General features: G+C 39.1%; 1 long non-coding RNA gene and 1 pseudogene across 2 annotated transcripts in view; both read left to right on the top strand.

The window, feature by feature from the left end:
* Positions 1-200: 200 nt before the first annotated feature.
* LOC146401787 (uncharacterized) overlaps positions 201-19,621 on the top strand; it is a 90,759-nt gene continuing 71,338 nt past the window's right edge. For both annotated transcript variants that reach the window (XR_014809308.1, XR_014809309.1), the window contains exon 1: positions 201-370. This is a non-coding gene — a long non-coding RNA (uncharacterized LOC146401787). The remainder of the gene's footprint in view (positions 371-19,621) is intronic.
* Positions 12,717-13,572, top strand: LOC100627536 (MICOS complex subunit MIC10 pseudogene; annotated as a pseudogene).

The following is a 19,621-nucleotide window of genomic DNA, read 5'->3' as shown; positions in this document are numbered from 1 at the left end:
ACAACAAATGCTGCAATCAATGAAAATGTGTTTGCATTCAACTGTCAAACTTGCTGAAGATGAAAAAAAAATTGTATGTCTTCAGCAATAACAATATCTGAATCATACAGTGCACATCTGTCAGACATTCTTTCCCAAATGACCCAACTAATCCAAGTGCATCTCTGCTTACAAGTACAAAGCAAAGCCAAGTCAAAAGTCTATTAGGAGAAGAGAATAATTCTGCTGTCAGAAAACTCACACTGCTGCAAATCTCTTGGATTCAAGGCACAAAGTAATGAAAGTGAGATTCCACTTCTACCACCTTTGAAGGGATTATGAAACATGCAGGACCCCTTGGGATTTGATGCTGCGAAAGTTACTTTCAAAGGTTAGTGGGTGTTATACTTTCTCAGACTGTAGTTGCCCCACGGTGTCGGGGATTTAGCATAATGTAGCTTCAGGTTCCTTATCTGGTTTACTTCAAACACCTCCAGTTTCTATTTCATGTGAAAACTTTTATCTGTGTTTGTAAATGTACAGATTTCAGGAAAAAAAAAAAAAAGGCATGGAGAGGAGTAGAGAATGTAAAATGTCAGAGCAAAATAAATAAATAAATAAAATGTTTGAAAATGTTAGAGCAAGTGACTTTTTCAGCCAATCTAGTTGAGCTTCTTCACCCAAACACAAGGAGCTTAAGTGTAAGGTTCAGAGACAGGTCCCGGGCACAGAACTTGTCGATAGCAATAATGAGGTTCTAGGTGTACCTCTCACAGAAATCAACCCCTGTACCTTGTCTCTAACAAACAAAACCCTGGATATCAGAAATTGGCAAGAAAATATGAAAGTGTGTCAAAAAAGAACTTTTGATAGCGGTAACCACGGAATCCAGCAAAGCTGGCAAAGTCAAGTTTGTCTTTTAAGCTTTCTTCCATTACCCATGTGGTGTGTTTTGTCCATTAACAAGACAGAGGAAAAAGTTAGAATTCAGGGTAATTTACTGACATTTAAACTATGATGACCAGGGTATCTTCTACAATTCAGTTTTGACTCTCAGAATATGACTAAAGGTCCAGTGGTAACAACCATGAAATCTAATGAAAAGTAAATTTAACTGGAAAATTGATAATACAATAAACAATAATGTCTTCAAATGTAATTATACTTCTAAATTCAAAATACCAAAAACAATAAGTGAGGCGAATTTCACCACTTTTATGTCCTAACTTCCAAACTTAACATCTTTGAACATTTTCATCCTTTTTCACACTCCCCAAGACTGAAAACACAGATTTTTCTTTGTCCCAGTGACTTAAACATTTCTGTATGTTTAAAGTTCTTAGTAGGAAAGTGCTGAGATGTATCTTTATAGTGGAAAACAGAGCCACATGGGGGTGGCTCTGCTTTATAGCTAATTTGTCCTGTTACATATTTAAAGTGAAAGGTTCTAAAAAATTTGATCACGTTAAGTGACTCCTGGGTTAAAAAAAAAAAAAGCGTATAGATTAGATAGATAGATAGATAGATAGATAGATAGATAGATAGATAGATAGATAGATAAGAGAGAGATAAAGAGAGAGATCTTACAGATACAGTGAAGCCAAGATACTTAAGTAGATAAAAGAGAATATCTCCATCCTACCAGTTCAAAAGCAATGACAATTAATTACAGTGCATTTTTCCTTCCTATACCATTTACTAAATGTTCATTGAAGTTTAGGCTGAATGAGATAGCCATAAATCTGTTCTGCTCTTGCTCTACAATTAATAATGTATCTGTTTATTTTTCAACAAGCTTCCCCATAAAAGTCCAATACATGGAGATGGAATTACTGAGGGCAAATGCTGACAATTCTACATTCTCATGTTCTGTTGCATAAACACAGGTCCTTGAAACACTTGAAGTGTACTTTTCCTTAAGGTAAAAATCTGGAGCTGGCAAAGCAGAGAAAAACCCTGAACTCCATCTGCCTCAAAGACCTTATGTTCCTTCCATATATTCAGAATTTTATTGCTGTCGCATTAACTCTTAGGTGTAAAGTTTTAACGACAGGCTAGGCATGAATCATTCGGCCTATGTAGACAAAAGGTCTGTGTCCACATTAGCAGATAATAGTGTGGATATGCCCCACCCCCACTCGCACCCAAGAGAGTGACTGCCAAGTTCTGGTGCGAGATGCTGACTACAGGGCAGTGAGCAATCTTACCAGATGTTGGAGCGCCTCCTAAAGGCTTGGAGGTTGGAAGTGGGCCCAACCTGGTGCACCCATGAGATTGGAAGAAGTGGAGAACATTCCAAGACTGCTTTTTAAAAGCTAACTTTGCCAGTAGAGGGAAGACTGCAAAGTGACCAAAAACCTTGTTTAAAAGATGCCCCGATGCTCCAGAATACAGAACAATGCATTGCCAGATTGCTTACATTTGGAGAGCACTTTGGAGTGTGCAGAGATTTTTAAAATTAGTTGGGTGGTTGGATGCTCCTTGTGAGGACCCGCACTGGGGAATCCCTCTGAGGAGCTCTTTCCACACACATCCCCCAACCTCTCAGACTTTAGCTTGGCTGATACTCCTCCCTGAGCCACCCTACTTCGGTCTAGCTTGACACTCTTTCCTAATCTGATTCTCAGTGACTAACTCAGCAACCTGCCCAAACCTGAGGATTTTTTTGGATTCTCTTAAGTCTGTACTCTTGGATCCTGCCTCAAGTGTGGTTCTCCAATTGGGCAGTGGAAGCTGTCATAATATGTTGAATATCTGTTCCCTCTGCCATCCCCCTTGCGGCAATCCAAGGGGAAAAAAATGCCCAGTAGAGGGGTCCAAGTGGGGCAGAAATGACCATCCCCTAGCACCCCTGCTTGCTCATTCATTGGCTGAGAGCCACCCAAGAAGGGTCTGCCCTTGGCTACACTCTTGCCAAGCCTGTACAGTGTTGCCAAGCCTACACTCAGTCACTGGCTTGGTCACTGGTGCGACACCCTTGAAAACAGCAAGGTATCAGTATGGTCAGATAACCATACTCCTCCCAGCTGGACAGCTTGAGCAAGATCTCCGCAACATATCTACATGTCTGCCTCAGCTCCCACCCTCTTGATAAGGGCTCTTCTTTCTAAAGTGTCACTTTTCATCCAGATTTGACAGAATCTTATAGGTAGGAATGAATACTGAGGTAGGTGGGTCAGGCTTAGGTAGCTGCATGTTTTCAATAAAACAAATTAAAGATCCATAAAGTGAAATGACATGCCCCTGAACCCTACAACAATAAGGGTCAGAAGGAATTAAAACAGACAGAGCAGCAGAATGACTGACTACACATTTACCTTTAGAAAACAATATTTGCTAACTTTGATTAAGGCTGTTGGCAAAGTACTGGCCTCCAGGCTATAAGCATTTATCTACAGCATCTTATTCAGTCATAATAATCACAGCAAGATAATTTTGTATTCTCCATTTTAACAGATGAGATTCCTGAGTCTTAGAGAGGTTAAGAGATTCTGCCCTAAAGCACAGAACCAGTGGTGGCAGAAGTGGGATTCGAAGCCAAGTGTGACTATGGTGCCTGCACTCTTTACTGTCATTCTGTCCTCCTTCACTATGATCCTTGAAGCCCTAGAATCATGCATTTCAAATATAAGCACCCAGTTCTTCTAATATTATTTCCAAGGTGTGTTTCTTTGACTTCTGTCATATGGAACATTTTGAGGGATATCAATTCAGGGAACTATTTAAGAACACTAGATGAAAGAAAATGGCTATTTTTCCACTTTTAGAAAAATAGCTCAATGTGGAGTTCCTGTTGTGGTTCAACAGTAACAAACCCAATTAATATCTATGAGATTGCAGGTTTGATCTCTGGCCCTGCTCAGTGGGTTAAAGGTCTGGCATTGCCATGAGCTGCTGAGTAGGTCACAGATGTGGCTCAGATCCCGAGTTGCTGTGGCCAGCAGCTGCCACTCTGATTTGACCTCTAGTCTGAGAACTACCATATGCTGCAAATGCAGCCCTAAAAAGCAAAAAAAAAAAAAAAAAGAAAGAAAGAAAAGAAAAAGAAAAATAGCTCAATGAAACACACCTCAAGATTCCAGTGATGACACACCTTCATATTTTTTTTTGTATAAACCAAAAGAAAAGGATGGAAATAAGAAAAATATGTTAGAGATTTGAAAGCACAGCATACTGCTTGTCATGTGGTTATGCCTGTTGCCTAAAACATTATACTGAAACAGTGATAAAACAGTTACTCTAAATAAATTGAACTTTCCTCAACTTTTGCAACCAAGATTGATTTTGTAAGCTGAAAGCTTGACATGTCTCAGAATTTAATCAATATCTATTGATTGAACATTAACAATTTCTCAACAGTGTTATTTTTCACATCAACCAGATGATTCAATAATCATTAAATTTATTCCTATCTTTGAATAATTATCCACATAGGGCATTAAGATGAAATAATGGAATGGAAAAGATGCTGAGCCCTTCTCTCCACTTTCATAGCAAGATCTATATTTTCTTCCAGGTTGCTTTCATAGAAAACCAAACAACAAAAAAAGGAGAATTTCCCAAGCATTTCTAAGAATCAGCTCAAACTGTGGAAAATAGAAAAACTTTGGGAATTCATTATATTTGTCTGATTAGAAAGTTAAATCCTGAAAAAAGTAACTATTATGAGGAAATGCAAATTGTAGAATTATCCAAAAGAAACTCACTGTATTTTAAAAATTGTCTGAAGCAGACTATATCTCATGAGACTTTTAATGGATTAAGGTTGTGCTTTTGGGTACAAAGAATAATTCCAATTGCTTAAAATAAAAATAATTTCTCTTTTTTATTCACTAGCTTTCTGATTTAAAAACACATTTTTAAGTGTAAGAATTCCCAAATTCCTTTCTTGGATAATTTTTATCTACACATTTAATCTCCTTTAATTTGGTGGGGTTAGACTCTGATGAAAATATCTCTTCCTCCCCAAAGAACACAAAAATCAGCAGGGAGACCACACAACAACACTTCAGTAATGAGTGATGATATCAAGATGCCATTTAAGAAAAAAAAAAGCAACCATGTCAAATTTACTAAAACATTGTCTTTTAGGTAGTTATTTAGCAATCCAATTGTCCCTACCCTAGCTTAGGAGAACCCCAGTATGTGTTCCGTTTTATGTCAGGCACAATTCTTTTTTTAAAAAAAATTTATTGTTGTTGATCTACAATATTCTGTCAATTTCTGTTTATAGCAAAGTGACCCAGTTATACACATATAGACATTCTTTTTCTCATATTTCCATCATGTTCTATCACAAGTGATTGGATATAGTTCCCTGTGCTATACAGCAGGTTCTCATTGCTTATCCACTCCAAATTCAATAGTTTGCATCTACTAACCCCAAACTCCTAGTCCATCCCACTCCCCCCCATAGCCCTTAACAACCACAAGTCTGTTCTCCAAGTACATGAGTTTGTTTCTGTTCTGTAGATAGGTTCATTTGTGCCATATTTTAGATTCCACCTATAAGTGATATCATATGATATTTGTCTTTCTCTTTCTGACTTACTTCACTTGGTATGAGAATCTCTAGTTCCATCCATGAAGACCTAAGTAGACATATCTCCAAAGAAGATATACGGATGGCCAATAGGCACATGAAAAAATGCTCAACATCACTAATTATTAGAGAAATGCAAATCAAAACTTATAAGGAGCTACCACTTCACACCAGTCAGAATGACTATCATTAATAAGGCTACAAATACTAAATGTTGGAAAGGATGTGGAGAAAGGGAACACTCCTACCCAGCTGGTGGGGATGTAAACTGGTACACCCACTATGGAAAACAGTATGGAGGTACCTCAGAATTCTAAATAGAGAACTACCATATGATCCAGCAATCCCACTTCTGGGCATATATCCAGACAAGACTTTCATTCAAAAAGATACATACACCCCTATGTTCATAGCAGCACTATTCACAATAGCCAAGATATGGAAACAACCTAAATGTCTATCAACAGATGAATGGATTAGGAAGATGTGGTACATATACACAATGGAATACTACTCAGCCATAAAAAAGAAAAATAATGACATTTGCGGCAACATGGATAAACACAATTCTACTAGACAAAGTTATTTGATTCCTACTTCATGACACATGCCCAGCCCCTTCCCCTGTACTCAACATTCAACTCCTGAGCATCTGTTAAATCATGTTGTGCACTAGATTATAAACCCGCTGAAGCTTGGGTTTATGTCTACTTGATCTCCACATTACCCACACGTAACTCCACCTCTCGTATATGTAGATTAGCTAGTGTTCAATGAATATTTGCTGAATTAGTGAGCTGGTGAGAGAATAAATTCTATTTACTGCAAAAAGGGCTGCAAAAGACTGAGGGAAGGAGAAGATTATGCCATCAATGGGATGAAAAGGGATGAGGGAGGAAAGCCACTAGAAGCATACACAGGAACAGAAACTCAGAAGGAGAGAACCTGGGGTTGGCAGCTCCAGCACCCATCATCCCCGCGTCCTAAGACAAGTCACAAAGCTTTCCTAGGGCTCTTTTCTCATCTATACAGCTGTCCACCTTCTAGGTTATTGTAGAAATCCCATAAATAAAACAACCAGTTTATTTTCCAATGCATATATATATATATATATTTTAGTTTTGTCTTTTTAGGGCCGTACCCATGGCATATGGAAGTTCCCAGGCTAGGGGTCAAATTGGAGCCATAGCTGCCAGTCTACACCACAGACACAGCAACGTGGTATCAGAGCCATGTCTGTGACCTACACCACAGCTCATGTCAATGCCGGATCCTTAACCCACTGAGCAAGGCCAGGGGTTGAACCTACATTCTATGGAAGCTAGTCAGATTCATTTCTGCCGAGCAACGACAGGAACACTTTTTTTTTTTTTTTTTTTTTTAGGGCCTCACCTGCCGCATATGGAGGTTGCCAGGGTAGAGGTCCAATCAGAGCTGTAGCCACTGGCCTACACCACAGCCATGAGGGATTTGAGCCGTTTCTGCGACCCACATTTTTTTTCCACTGAGCCAAGATGAGAATGCCCCCCTTTTTTATTTTTAATAGAACTTTTTTTTCTCTCTTCTTTAAAACGAGTTATGTCTATTTAGAAATTTATAAAACAAGGAGTTCCTGTCGTGGCACAGCGGAAACGAATCCAACTAGGAACCATGAGGTTGCGTATTCGATCCCTGGCCTTGCTCAGTGGGTTAAGGATCCGAGGTTGCCATGCTGTGTGTAGGTCACAGATTCGGCTCGGATCTGGTGTTGCTGTGGCTGTGGTGCAGGCCAGCAGCTACAGCTCCAATTAGACCCCTAGCCTGGGAACCTCCGCATGCCGCGGGTATGGCCCTAGGAAAAAAAAAAAGAGAAAAGAAAAGGAGAAAAAGAAATTTATAAAACAAGTAAATATAAGCTAACAAGAAACTTGTAACATTCATAATCCCAACACACTGAGGTAATTTAGCATTTTGGTATTTATCCTTCTAGTGCCTTGATCCCTGGTTGTTTCTTATATTTTTATAATCATCCAACAGGGATAGGACATGCCCTAACTCACTTTTACCCGGTAGTATATACTACGAACATCTTTTCACATTATTTCATGATTTTCTATATCACTGTTTTTTAAGGATGCACTCCATTACGGTCCTGTTTTTTTTTATTAAAAGTATAGTTAACTTACAATATTTCATCATGTTCTGTTGTACAACAAAGTGACCCAATCACACATATTTCCCTGTGCTGTACAGGAGGATCTTATTGCCCATCCATTCCAAATATAACAGTTTGCATCAAAAAACCCCCAAAATGCCCATCCATCCCACTCCCACCCCACCCCCCACCCCAGGAACCCCAGGTCTGCTCTTCTTGGCCATAATAGTTTTCTGTTTTTTATTTGTTTGTTTGTTATTTTCAGATAGGATCATCTGTTCCATATTTTAGATATCACAAATAAGTGATATCATATGGTATTTGTCTTTTTCTTTCTGGCTTACTTCACTTAGTATGAGAGTCTCTAGATGCATCCGTGTTGCTACAAATGGCATTAGTTTGTCTTTTTTATGGCTGATAGTATTCCATTGTATATATGCACCACATCTTCTTAATTCATTCATCTGTCAATGGATATTTAAGTTGTTTCCATGTTTTGGCTATTGTGAATAGTTCTGCTATGAACATAGAGGTTCATGTATCTTTTTGAATGAGAGTTTCATTTGGATATATGCCCAGCAGTGGAATTGCTGGATCATATGTTAGCTCTATATTTAGTATTCTGAGGTACCTCCAAACTGTTTTCCATGGTGGTTGTACCAATTTACATTCCCACCAATAGTGTATGAGGGTATCTTTTTCTCCACACCCTCTCCAGCATTTGTTATTTGTTGACTTGTTAAGGATGGCCATTCTGACTGATGTGAGGTGGTACCTCATTGTAGTTTTGATTTGCATTTTTATAATAATTAGTGATATTGAGCATTTTTTTATATGGCTGTTGGCCATCTGTATGTCTTTGGAGAAATGTCTGTTTAGGGCTTTTGCCCATTTTTCAATTGGGTTGTTTGTTCTTTTATTGTTGATTTCCATGATTAGGAGATTAGGCCCTGTCTGTTGCATCGTTGGCAAAGATTTTCTCCCAACATGTGGGTGGTCTTTTCATTTTTTTAATGGTTTCCTTTGCTGTGCTGCTTTGAGTTTGATTAGGTCCCATTGGTTTATTTCTGTCTTTATTGTCATTATTCTAGGAGGTGGATCAAACAAGATGTTACCGTGATTTATGTCAAAGAGCGTTCTGCCTATGTTTTCCCCTAGGAGTTTTATAGCATCTGGCCTTATATTTAGGTCTTTAATCCATTTCAAGTTTATTTTTGTGTATGGTGTTAGATAGTGTTCTACTTTCATGCTTCTACATGTAGCTTTCCAGTTTTCCCAGCACTATGTATTGAAGAGGTTATCTTTCTTCCACTGTATGTTCTGTCCTCCTCTGTCATATCATAGTTGCCCATAGGTAGATGGGTTCATATCTGGGCTTTCTATGCTGTTCCATTGGTCTATATTTCTGTTTTTTTGCCAGTACCATATTGTTTTGAATTAGAGTCTTCGGATATAATTTAGCTAAATAACTTCCTGTTTGAAGACAGCCTCTTCCTGCAGGTTATTTAAATTTTTCAATGATTATAAATAAAGCTGAGATAACTCCCTTTATAGGTATTATTGTTATTTCCAATCATCATTGACTAAATCTGTTTAGTAGTATAAAGTAGATAAGCAAAGCCCTGTTAGTGAGTAGAAAGGTGGTGAGCATGATACAACCTGAGGCCAACGACAAAAAATTATTTTGTTCATTTTACATGGTAAGAGGTGGTACTGGAGTAGAAGAAATAACCATGACCTAATGCTCTGGAGAGTCCAAATACTGAGTGTTATATCTTGAAAAAATTGCATCGCTCACTAAAATTTGGTTTGCATTTAGTACCTCTAGTTAATAGTGTTATTCAGTCTTTGTCGCACCAGATTTCCCACAATCAGATTATCCGACTCCCTGTATGTTAAAGTCTGAGTTTTATGCCTCCCACCATGATTAGCACTCTTCACTTTCATCTTTTAGAAATAATTATAGATATTTATTTGCACATAAATAACAGCTGAAAAGAGTCTTTCAGGCAGTCTGGATGGTTTCTAAAAAGGGGGGGGGCTTTTTTTTTAAAGATTCCACAGAACAAAAAGCCAATCTGTACTCATCAGACATGCATTTCTTTATTCAGGAATTTGTATATGGCATAGTTTCTCCCTAAGTGGAACTGAGATTTGTGGTACCTAGTGCAAACTGTGAGGGGAAAACCAGTGGCACACATCACATGATTCACTCACTTTGAAAGGCATCTTTCTCTTTGTGTCTCATGCTATAAGGAACCAGCACTGAATTTCTTTCCAGATCCTATCTAAGAGTTATAAGAGAGGCCATGTCCTTGAAAGGAGACTGTGGGCACTTGCAAATCTGTGCCATGTACATTTCTAGCATATTAATGTTTGATACAACAATGAATACCTCCTCAAGTTCAGATAAAATGCTATGCAAACAGTGCTTCAATACAAGTCTGAGGCTATTCCCCTACCGTAACCCCATCCGATTATCATCTCAGAGACTCTTTTGTATAGACTTGCTGGAACTCAAGTTGAAAACCAAAAATACTAAGAGAAAAAAAGAAAAGAAACTTTATTTAAAAAATTTAATGAAATATTATGGATTTTTAAAATATCCTGGGAAGCCTTGGAGGGTATCAAACAGGCGGTAGCAGGCTGGTAAATGTTTAAAACTGACTTTCAAGGGAAAAAAATTGAAACGTTTGTAGCATTTGCCAATTCCCCCACCCTGACCAATTTCAGACAACCTACGTGATATCATTGGAGGTGGGCTAAGAGATATGTACCATCAGCTCTCTAGTGACTCAAGGTCTGGAACACCACAACCTCAAAAAAGGGAAAGGGCTTACTGTCCTTTTTAGGGCTCCACCTGAGGCATATGGAAGTTCCCAGGCTAGTGGTCCGCAGCAACGTGGGATCCTACCCACGTCTGTGACCTACACCACAACTCACAGCAACATTGGATCCTTAACCCACAGAGCAAGGCCAAGAATCAAACCCACATCCTCATGGATCCTACTCAGGTTCGTTACTGCTGATGACGGGAACTCCCCATACCGTACATTTTAAAAGAATCAGTACAACCTCAAGATGAAGAATAGACCCTAAGGAAGCAAGAGTGAAAGAAGAAAGGCCAGGGAGACCGTGAGCTCTCATTACAGTACAGGAAATACATAAATGTGTCTCAGATTAATTAGGGTGGCAGTACTGGAGAATAATAATGAAACACCTACATAGTGTCCCTAAGGGCTAGATCTTTGTTCCCAACTCTTTACATATCAACTTATTTCATCCTTATAACACCACTTTAGGTACTTTATCCCCATTATGCAAATGAGGACATTGAAATACAGAGAAGTCCAATAACTTGCCTGAAGCTAGAAAGAATAAAGGGAATTCTACCAGTAATTTGGTTGACTGCACCATACTGCCACTCATGTGAGAAGTGGTCCAATTCAAGATGGATTCAGAAGAGTCAGCAGATTTTTCTAATAGATTGGGTAAACATTTGGCACTTTAGTTTTTGTCATGGTTGTGTATTTACATAGCCTTTGTTACCTAATTTCAAAATACTGCACAGGACTATATAGGTTGATGTACATTAGCCAATGCTGGTGGGATTTTACTATGCTGTGTGTGGTCCATTTATCAATAAACTGAATATATTTGGTGTGGAAGGGGTGTAGAGAAAAGGGAACCCTCCTACATTATTAGTGGGAATGTAAACGGGTGCAGCCATTATGGAAAACAGTATGGAGGTTTCTCAAAAACTAAAAGTTGCCATATGATCCAACAATTCCATTCCTAGGCATATATTCAGATAGGAATATAGTTTGAAAACATATATGTATCCCAATACTCATAACAGCAGTATTTACAATAGCCAAGACATGGGAGCAACCTAAATGTCCATCAGCAGAGGAATGGACAAGGAAAATGTGGTACATATATACAACAGAATACTACTTAGCTATAGTAAAAACGAAATTATGCCATTTGCAGCAATGTGGGTGGAGCTAGAAATTATCATACTAAGCAAAGTAAGTCAGAAAGAGAAAGACAAATATTATATGGTATCACTTATATGTGGAGTCTAAAATATGACACAAACGAACCTATTTACAAAAGAGAAACAGACTCACAACACAGAGAAGAGACTTGTGTTTGCCAAGTGGGGGTGGGGAGAGAGATCAGGAAGGGATGGATTGGGAGTTTGGGATTAGCAGATGCAAACTATTATGGAGTTCCCATCGTGGCTCAGTGGTTAACCAATCCAACTAGTAGCCATGAGGTTGTGGGTTCAATCTCTGACTTTGCTCAGTGGGTTAAGGATCTGGCGTTGCCGTGAGCTGTGGTGTAGGTTGCAGACACGGCTCAGATCCTGCATTGCTGTGGCTCTGGCATAGGCCGGAGGCTACAGCTCCAATTCAACCCCTAGCCTGGGAACCTCCATATGCCGTGAGAGCAGCCCAAGAAATGGCAAAAAACAAACAAACAAACAAACAAACAAAAACTATTATGTACAGGATGGATGAACAGCAAGGTCCTACTGTATAGCACTGGGAACTATATTCAATATCCTGTGATAAGCCATAATGGAAAAGAATAAGAAAAAGAATCACTTTACAGCAGAAAGTGATTACACAACCTTGTAAATTAACTATACTCACTAAAGTTTTTTTAACTGAATAAATTTGGGATAGGTTTATTTAAAATAATTTTCCCTATATATGAACACAATAGTTACTCTTTCCTATGGAATATTCTAGAAAAAAGTAGCTATGTTTTGAATTTTTCTGACCCCCCTCCCCCATAGGTATTACTAAAACACTCAAATTGAGAATCTCATCTATCAGTACATATTTGGACCCTTCTGATTTAGAATTTCTGGACATGGCCTAGACCAGTTCTCTCAAACTTTATCATGTATGCAAACTGATGGAACCGCTGTGAAAATGCAGTTTCTCATTCTAGAGGTTTGGAAGACAGGACTTTCAGAATGGCAGAGTGAGGAATTCAAAAAATTTCCCATTACAAAAAGGGATGATAAGACTGGACAAAGTTGTTAAAATGACTGTTAAAGACTCCAGCAGAAAGCTGGAGCTGTGGGTGAGGAACAGATCAGATTCAGAGCTCAGCAGGAAGTGGGACTGGTGCTTGGCGGATGCAGTCGTGAAGAGAGGTACTGGTTTGGGATTAGGACATGTTTTCTCACTTACCTTCTTTGAAAGAAGAATGTGGCCATTGGCTTTTGTTTTTTGTTTGTTTGTTTGTTTTTTTAAGGCCTCACCTGTGGCACATAGAGCTGCCATTAGTGGCTATGCCACAGCAACACCAGATCTGCATCTATGACCTATACGTCAGGTCAGGGCAATGCTGGATCTTCACCCCACTGAGTGAGGCCAGGGATCAAACCCGAAACCTCATGCTAGTCAGATTTGTTAACCACTGAGCCATGATGGGAACTCTTCAGGGAAGGGTTTTTTTTTAAGGTAACATTTGGGGTGGGGAGGGCGCTGCAGAAAGCATGACCTTCTTTTTTTTTTTTTTTTGTCTTTTTTTTTTTTTTGTCTTTTTGCTATTTCTTGGGCCGCTCCCGCGGCATATGGAGGTTCCCAGGCTAGGGGTCGAATCGGAGCTGCAGCCACCAGCCTACGCCAGAGCCACAGCAACGCGGGATCCGAGCCGCATCTGCAACCTACACCACAGCTGACGGCAACGCCGGATCGTTAACCCACTGAGCAAGGCCAGGGATCGAACCTGCAACCTCATGGTTCCTAGTCGGATTCGTTAACCACTGCGCCACGACGGGAACTCCGGCTTTTGGTTTTGGAATGGGGTTGGGAATGGCCCACTCCAACCGTCATCATGCTTTCCAGGTTCCATATCTATACACGGAAAATAAGTCAAAGAGCAGGAGCAGTGACTCCCCCCTGAGAACATCTGGGTGGAAGGGAAAGAGAAATCATGTTTATTCCTCAGGAATACTGAAGTTCGCTGGAATAAGCTGACATTCTTCTGCAACAATGTTATCAGTAATGCTTTCAACTCCAGCACACTGTTCATGTATTTGGAACCAAGTCTGTTTCTTGTTTTGCATTTTCTCTCTGGAAATTGTAAGGAGGTGGTCTTAAAAGAAATAAATTAAACAAAAATAGGCCAAAAAAAAAAAAAAAAAAGACTCCAGAAGATGACCAAAGAATATACAACAGATCGAGAAAGATTTATTTAAGAAAATCTTCTGTATATTGGCAAGAACAGTGGAAGTTTGTGGCATTTTAGTCGAGTCCCACGTCTGCACCCCCAACCATCAGCACTAGGATCAGAAGTTGTGGGAGTTCCAATCCTGGCTCAGCAGAAACGAATCTGATTAGAAACCATGAGGTTGCAGATGTCATCCCTGGCTTCACTCAGTGGGTTAAGAATCCGGCGTTGCTGCGAGCTGTGGTGTAGGTCGCAGACATAGCTGGGATCTGGCATTGCTGTTGTAGTGGTGAAGGCTGGCGGCTACAGCTCCAATTGGCCCCCTAGCCTGGGAACCTCCATAGACCATGGGTGCAGCCATAAAAAGCAAAAAAAATTTAAAAATTTTTAAAAAGTTGTACCCAAGCAGGTGGGACAGACCATAGTAGATAACAGTACACTAGAAGCTCTACTCCCGCCAGAGGGGAGCTGGAAGTATTTGGAACAGAAAGTAGGAAACCCTATCGTTGAAAGCAATAAAAATATCAATACTAAGCAATCCAGGAGGAATAATGTGAGCTTGAGGTCTATACTGGTTAGAACAATTAAAAAACTGCACATGAGAGTTCCCATCGTGGCTCGGTTAACGAATCCAACTAGGAACCATGTGGTAGCAGGTTTGATCCCTGGCCTTGCTCAGTGGGTTAAGGATCCAGCATTGCCATGAGCTGTGGTGTCGGTTGCAGATGCAGCTCGGATCCTGCGTTGCTGTGGCTGTGGTGTAGGCTGGTGGCTACAGCTCCGTTTCAGCCCCTAGCCTGGGAACCTCCATATGCTGCAGGAGCAGCCCAAGAATTAGCAAAAAAAAAACCCCAAAACAAAACAAAACAAACAAACAAACAAAAAGGCACAACAGCCAGAAACGTAACAAGGAGAGTGAGAGAAATGAGATAGACAACAAGAGTCATGCTGGGATTTCACTAGCTCATGGTCATCTGGAGGGCTGAGCACATGTACAAGTCTTCCCTGCTTAAGAGAAAGCAGAGAGGTCCACGTGAGCTACTTATCTCTGGCTGAACATAATGTCTTACAAATTCAGAAAATATAAAACACACCTGTAAACTCTGAACTTTGAAAACATTCCCCAAGATGACCTCAATAATCCCCATCTCCTGGTTCACATGCCCCAGTGTAATCTCTTCTTTTAAGTGTGGGCAGGATCTGTGCATCACTTCTCAGAAACAGAGTATGACAAAGGTGACAGGATGTCATTTCCTTGATTATGTTACATTGCATTGTAATGTCTAATTTGCTGGTAAACTCTTACTCATGGTGGCTCTGATGAAGCAAACTGCTATCTTGTGCATTGCCCCACGTGACAAGGAAGGCAGGTTCCAACGTGTAATCAGCAAGCACTGAGGCCCTCAGTCCCATGATCCACAAGTCACTGAATTCTGCCAACAAGCACATCAGGTTCAAAGTGCATCTTTCCCCAGTTGACTCTTGAGATGAGGACACAGCTCTAGGCAACACTTTGATTACATTCTTTTGAACCTCTGAAACAGAAATGCCCAAACTCTTTTTTTTTTTTTGCTGTTTAGGGCTGTACTTGCAGCATATGGAAGTTCCCAGGTTAGGGGTCAAATCAGAGCTACAGCTGCCTGCCTACGTCACAGCCATAGAAACTCGGGATCTGAGCCACATCTGTGACCTACACTCCAGCTCATGGCAATGCCAGATCCTTAACACACTGAGCGAGGCCAGGGATCAAACCTTCATCTTCATGGATACTAGTTGGATTCATTTTTGCTGAGCCACAACGGGAACTCCCAGAAATGCCCAAACTCTTGACTCACAGAGTCTGAAATAATAAATGTATGTCGTTTTAAGCTGCTTAAGGTTGTGTTTAAACTATTACACAGCAACAAGTCACTAAAACACAAAGCTACACACAAATCCAACAGCAAAACATGGGAGACTCACAGCTCCAGGTGTTAGAGCACAGCCTCTGTCCCATCGCTGCTGAGCACTAAACTAGGCCAATGCAGGGGCAATGCCTTAAAAAAAGTCTTGAAAATAGAAAGTAGAATAAAAGAAATATTTATCAGAGACATCAAAGGCCGTACACTGCCGACAAACAGACTCTACATAATTAGTCCAGGCAAGTCCTAAAAGAAATAAACGAACAATAAGTTGCAGGGGAAGAGGAAGAGGGTTAAAAATCCTGAATTGTTAAAATTAATTATGTACAATGCCCAGTTTTCAACAACAAAAATTTATAATATAGGCAAAGAAAGAGGCAACAATTGTGACTCATCTGAGAGCACCCAAATATTTCAAGACAGCTATTACAAATATATTTAAAGGACTGAAAGGAAATCATTTTCAAAGAATTAAAGGAAAGTAAAATGACAAGTACTCATCAAATAGAGAATATCCATAGCTAGAAAGGATTTTTAAAAACTAAAACAATCAAATAAAAATTCTAGAGATGATAAATGCATAAAAAATTCAGTAAAAATTCTCAACAGCAGTTTTGAGATGACAGAAGAAATAATCAGCAAAATTGAAGATAGAGACTAGGGATTACCAACTTGAAAAACAGAAGGCAAAAAAAGAGGAAGAAAAAAAGGATAATTCCTTAGTCTAGTGTGAGTCTCAAGAGTCAGCATTTCTAACAAACTCCCAGGTGAGATTGAGGTCACTGGGCCACGGACCACTCTGAGTAGTCAGTGTACTTTTGGGTTCTTGTAAAAAGAAATATTTATTTATATTTATATATCTAAGAGATATATAAATTCTGAAGGAGTTTCAAGTATTTTCAAAAATTTTAAGAGCATCGATGTCTACTTTAATAATACTACTGACTCTAATTTTTAAGCAGTTTCTTAAAACATATTTAGTGGACTCTCTTTTTTGTATAAAGAGACAGATTCCATTCTTCCATAACAGAAAATTTCTTTTTCAATACACTTGTCATGTTTACTAATTCAGCCTGACTTTCCCATCTTAATCAGAACAGCTCATGTCTTCTCGTGCTTCTAATTTGATTCATCTTAGCTTCTTCCTCTTATAAGGTGAATTCATCAGTCCCATTGAAATAACAGTGATCAAAATTCAATGATACCTACAAAGGAACACGCAGCAACAGCCAGAGGCTGTCATAAATGTAATGGATCATTACCCATAAACAAGAGCTCATTTAGTCACTTTGACCAATGCCATGCGCTGACTTGGATTTGTCTAACACAAAGAGGCAGAACGCAAGCGTGAAGGAGGTCACCTGCAAAAATTACTATCAGCAGTTTGCCAAGGAATAAACTCACTGAAAATTAACTAACTCCCTTTCTTTGAATTATTACCTATTCTTCTACTAATGCACAGTGCATTAGCCCCAAGACTCTGGGATCAATAGTTCAGACTGAACTATAAAAATAAAATATTCTGTGTACGCTTTTGCTAGTTGACATTTTATTTCTAAGATTGAAGTTAGAGTGACTTCAACTTAGAAAAGATTTGGCCTTTAAATCAGAAACATTCATCCAAAATTGTTGGGCTTAATATTTGACATATCAAATATCTTTTCAAATACTTGCCGTGGGCAGTAGGAGATTGTATGAAATAAATTAACATGGCTTTCTGCCTACCTTGAAAAGGCTTTGATGATGAATCTGTGTACAACCAAGGAGGGCCTTGGCCTCTCTTCCTTTAGTAATTCATTATGTTAAAATATTTGCAGCCAACATTGTGCAGGACCAAAAGGAAAACAGAACAACATGAAAATAGAGGGTGACTTCTGCACCTTGTCATTAAATGTGGCTGACAGTTGTAGAATGGAAAAGTTGAAATTTTATGTCTGTAACAGGAAAATATGAAGAAAATTAACATTTCGTAATAATCTGAGTAGGCATTTTAACACATCGTTTCTGTACCATCAAGATAACAAGCTATCCTGTTTACTTCAAAATTTTGTGGAGGTTGATATATAACATATAATAATAATAGATAGAAAGGTGGTTTGTAAATTCTAACTGGAACACGCAGCAACAGCCAGAGGCTGTCATAAATGTAATGGACATCAGGAATGTTATGATTAGAGCATCATAGAATATAAACAGAGAAACACAAAGAGAAAAATTTATATCATCCTTGAAAATTCAAGGTTAATGTATGCAAACCAACCTTAAAAAGAGTTGAAAGCAGATTTCTGTCCCCTTTTACTCTGTTACTATTTTTTTTAATATTTCAATTGATTATATTCAATTAATTAAATTGAATTGAATTTAAGGCATATTTCAAATACACATGCATTATACCAACTAAAGATACATTTCAGAAGAATTAATGTGATAAAAATATTTAGAAATTAGCAGATATGTATAACTACGGGGGGGACAAGATATAATTCTAAGAACTTTCACTTAATGACAAAAAAATAACAAAAAATTGTGTGCAGTTATTACTATCACTCAGGGGATCTATATGACAAAATAGCAGCTGAAGAAAAATATAATTATTCCTAGAATTGAGGAAGAAAGGCATTTTTTACATGGGTTATTTAAAGAAGAAACTGTGAGTAATGTCTTCAATATCTTTACAGTAAATGCAACAAAACTAAATGGGGGTAGTTCTTACAGTGTCCATCAAGTGCCCAAACACAATACAATAAAGCCATTGTTCTTTTTCTTTATTTATTTTGGTTTTTTATTTTTGTTTTGTTTTGTTTGGAAGGAAAAGAGTGACAGGCAGGAAATGAGAAGGAAAAGGAAATGCCCAAAATACTGTATCCATAAATAGAGTTCTGCATGGACAGACTTAATACTAGTATCTAACTCAATGATTCATAGAAGGTCTAACTCAATGATTCTGGACTGAGATATGTATTGGAACTGCCAGTGAAAGCCAAACTCTACATCTAGAACCCTAACAGACATTCTAATTTAACAGGTGCAAAGGAGAGGTTTGGCAAAGCTCACCATGAGTTTTTTCGTTTGTTTGTTTTGCTTTTTAGGGCCATGCCTGTCGCATATAGAAGTTCCCAGGCTAGGGGTCGAATCAGAGCTATAGCTGCTGGCCTACACCATAGCCACAGCAACGTGGAGTCTGAGCTGTGTCTGCAACCTACGCCACAGCTCAAGGGGACCCTTCATTCACTGAGTTAGGCCAGAGATCGAACCTACATCCTCATGGTTACTAGCCGGGTTTGTTACTGGTGAGTCACAATGGTAGCTCCAGAGATTTTGACGAATAAACACAGATTAAGGCCATTGATCCGGAGAAATGGATGATGAACTGTCTACCCATCAAACATCTCAATGTTTAGATTAAGTGTTTAACAGCAAATATTCATATGTAGAAAAATATTTATGTGATGTTCCAGATAGCTTTTTTTATAATCTCTCTGGGTAACTGCAACCTGTGATAAGAGATAGGAAGCTGACCACTACAGTCGGAATCAGCTTTGGCTAACCATCGAATTTGCCAACGAGGAGCACTAGCTGGTGGCTGGAGAGGGCAAGGAGAATGACGACTAAGCTTTTAATCACTTGGCTCTGTGTTTCATGGGCTTCCTGCAACTCTTAACCTTGCAGCTCAAGCCCCAAGGGCTCTTTTTCTCTTCCCGTATTCCTTGATTGCATGCCCCACTTGCATTTTGGGTGTAGAGGGGTACCTGCCCTAAATGCTGTTCTGTATTTTGATGTTACCCTATACCTTGCCTGTAGCTTCCCAAGAACTCTCTTTGTTAAGATCTCTGAAACTCACTCAACTTGGATGTGCCGTCTCTTTCCTAT

This window comes from Sus scrofa, chromosome 7, assembly GCF_054392235.1.
Source record: "Sus scrofa isolate SSC_HxYL_T2T_F1_AM1 chromosome 7, Sscrofa_HxYL_maternal_Yorkshire_Landrace_v2.0, whole genome shotgun sequence".
NCBI classification, from domain to species: Eukaryota; Metazoa; Chordata; class Mammalia; order Artiodactyla; family Suidae; genus Sus; species Sus scrofa.
Note: the sequence above shows the minus strand (reverse complement) of the source record. Positions and strands in the feature narration are given on the sequence as shown.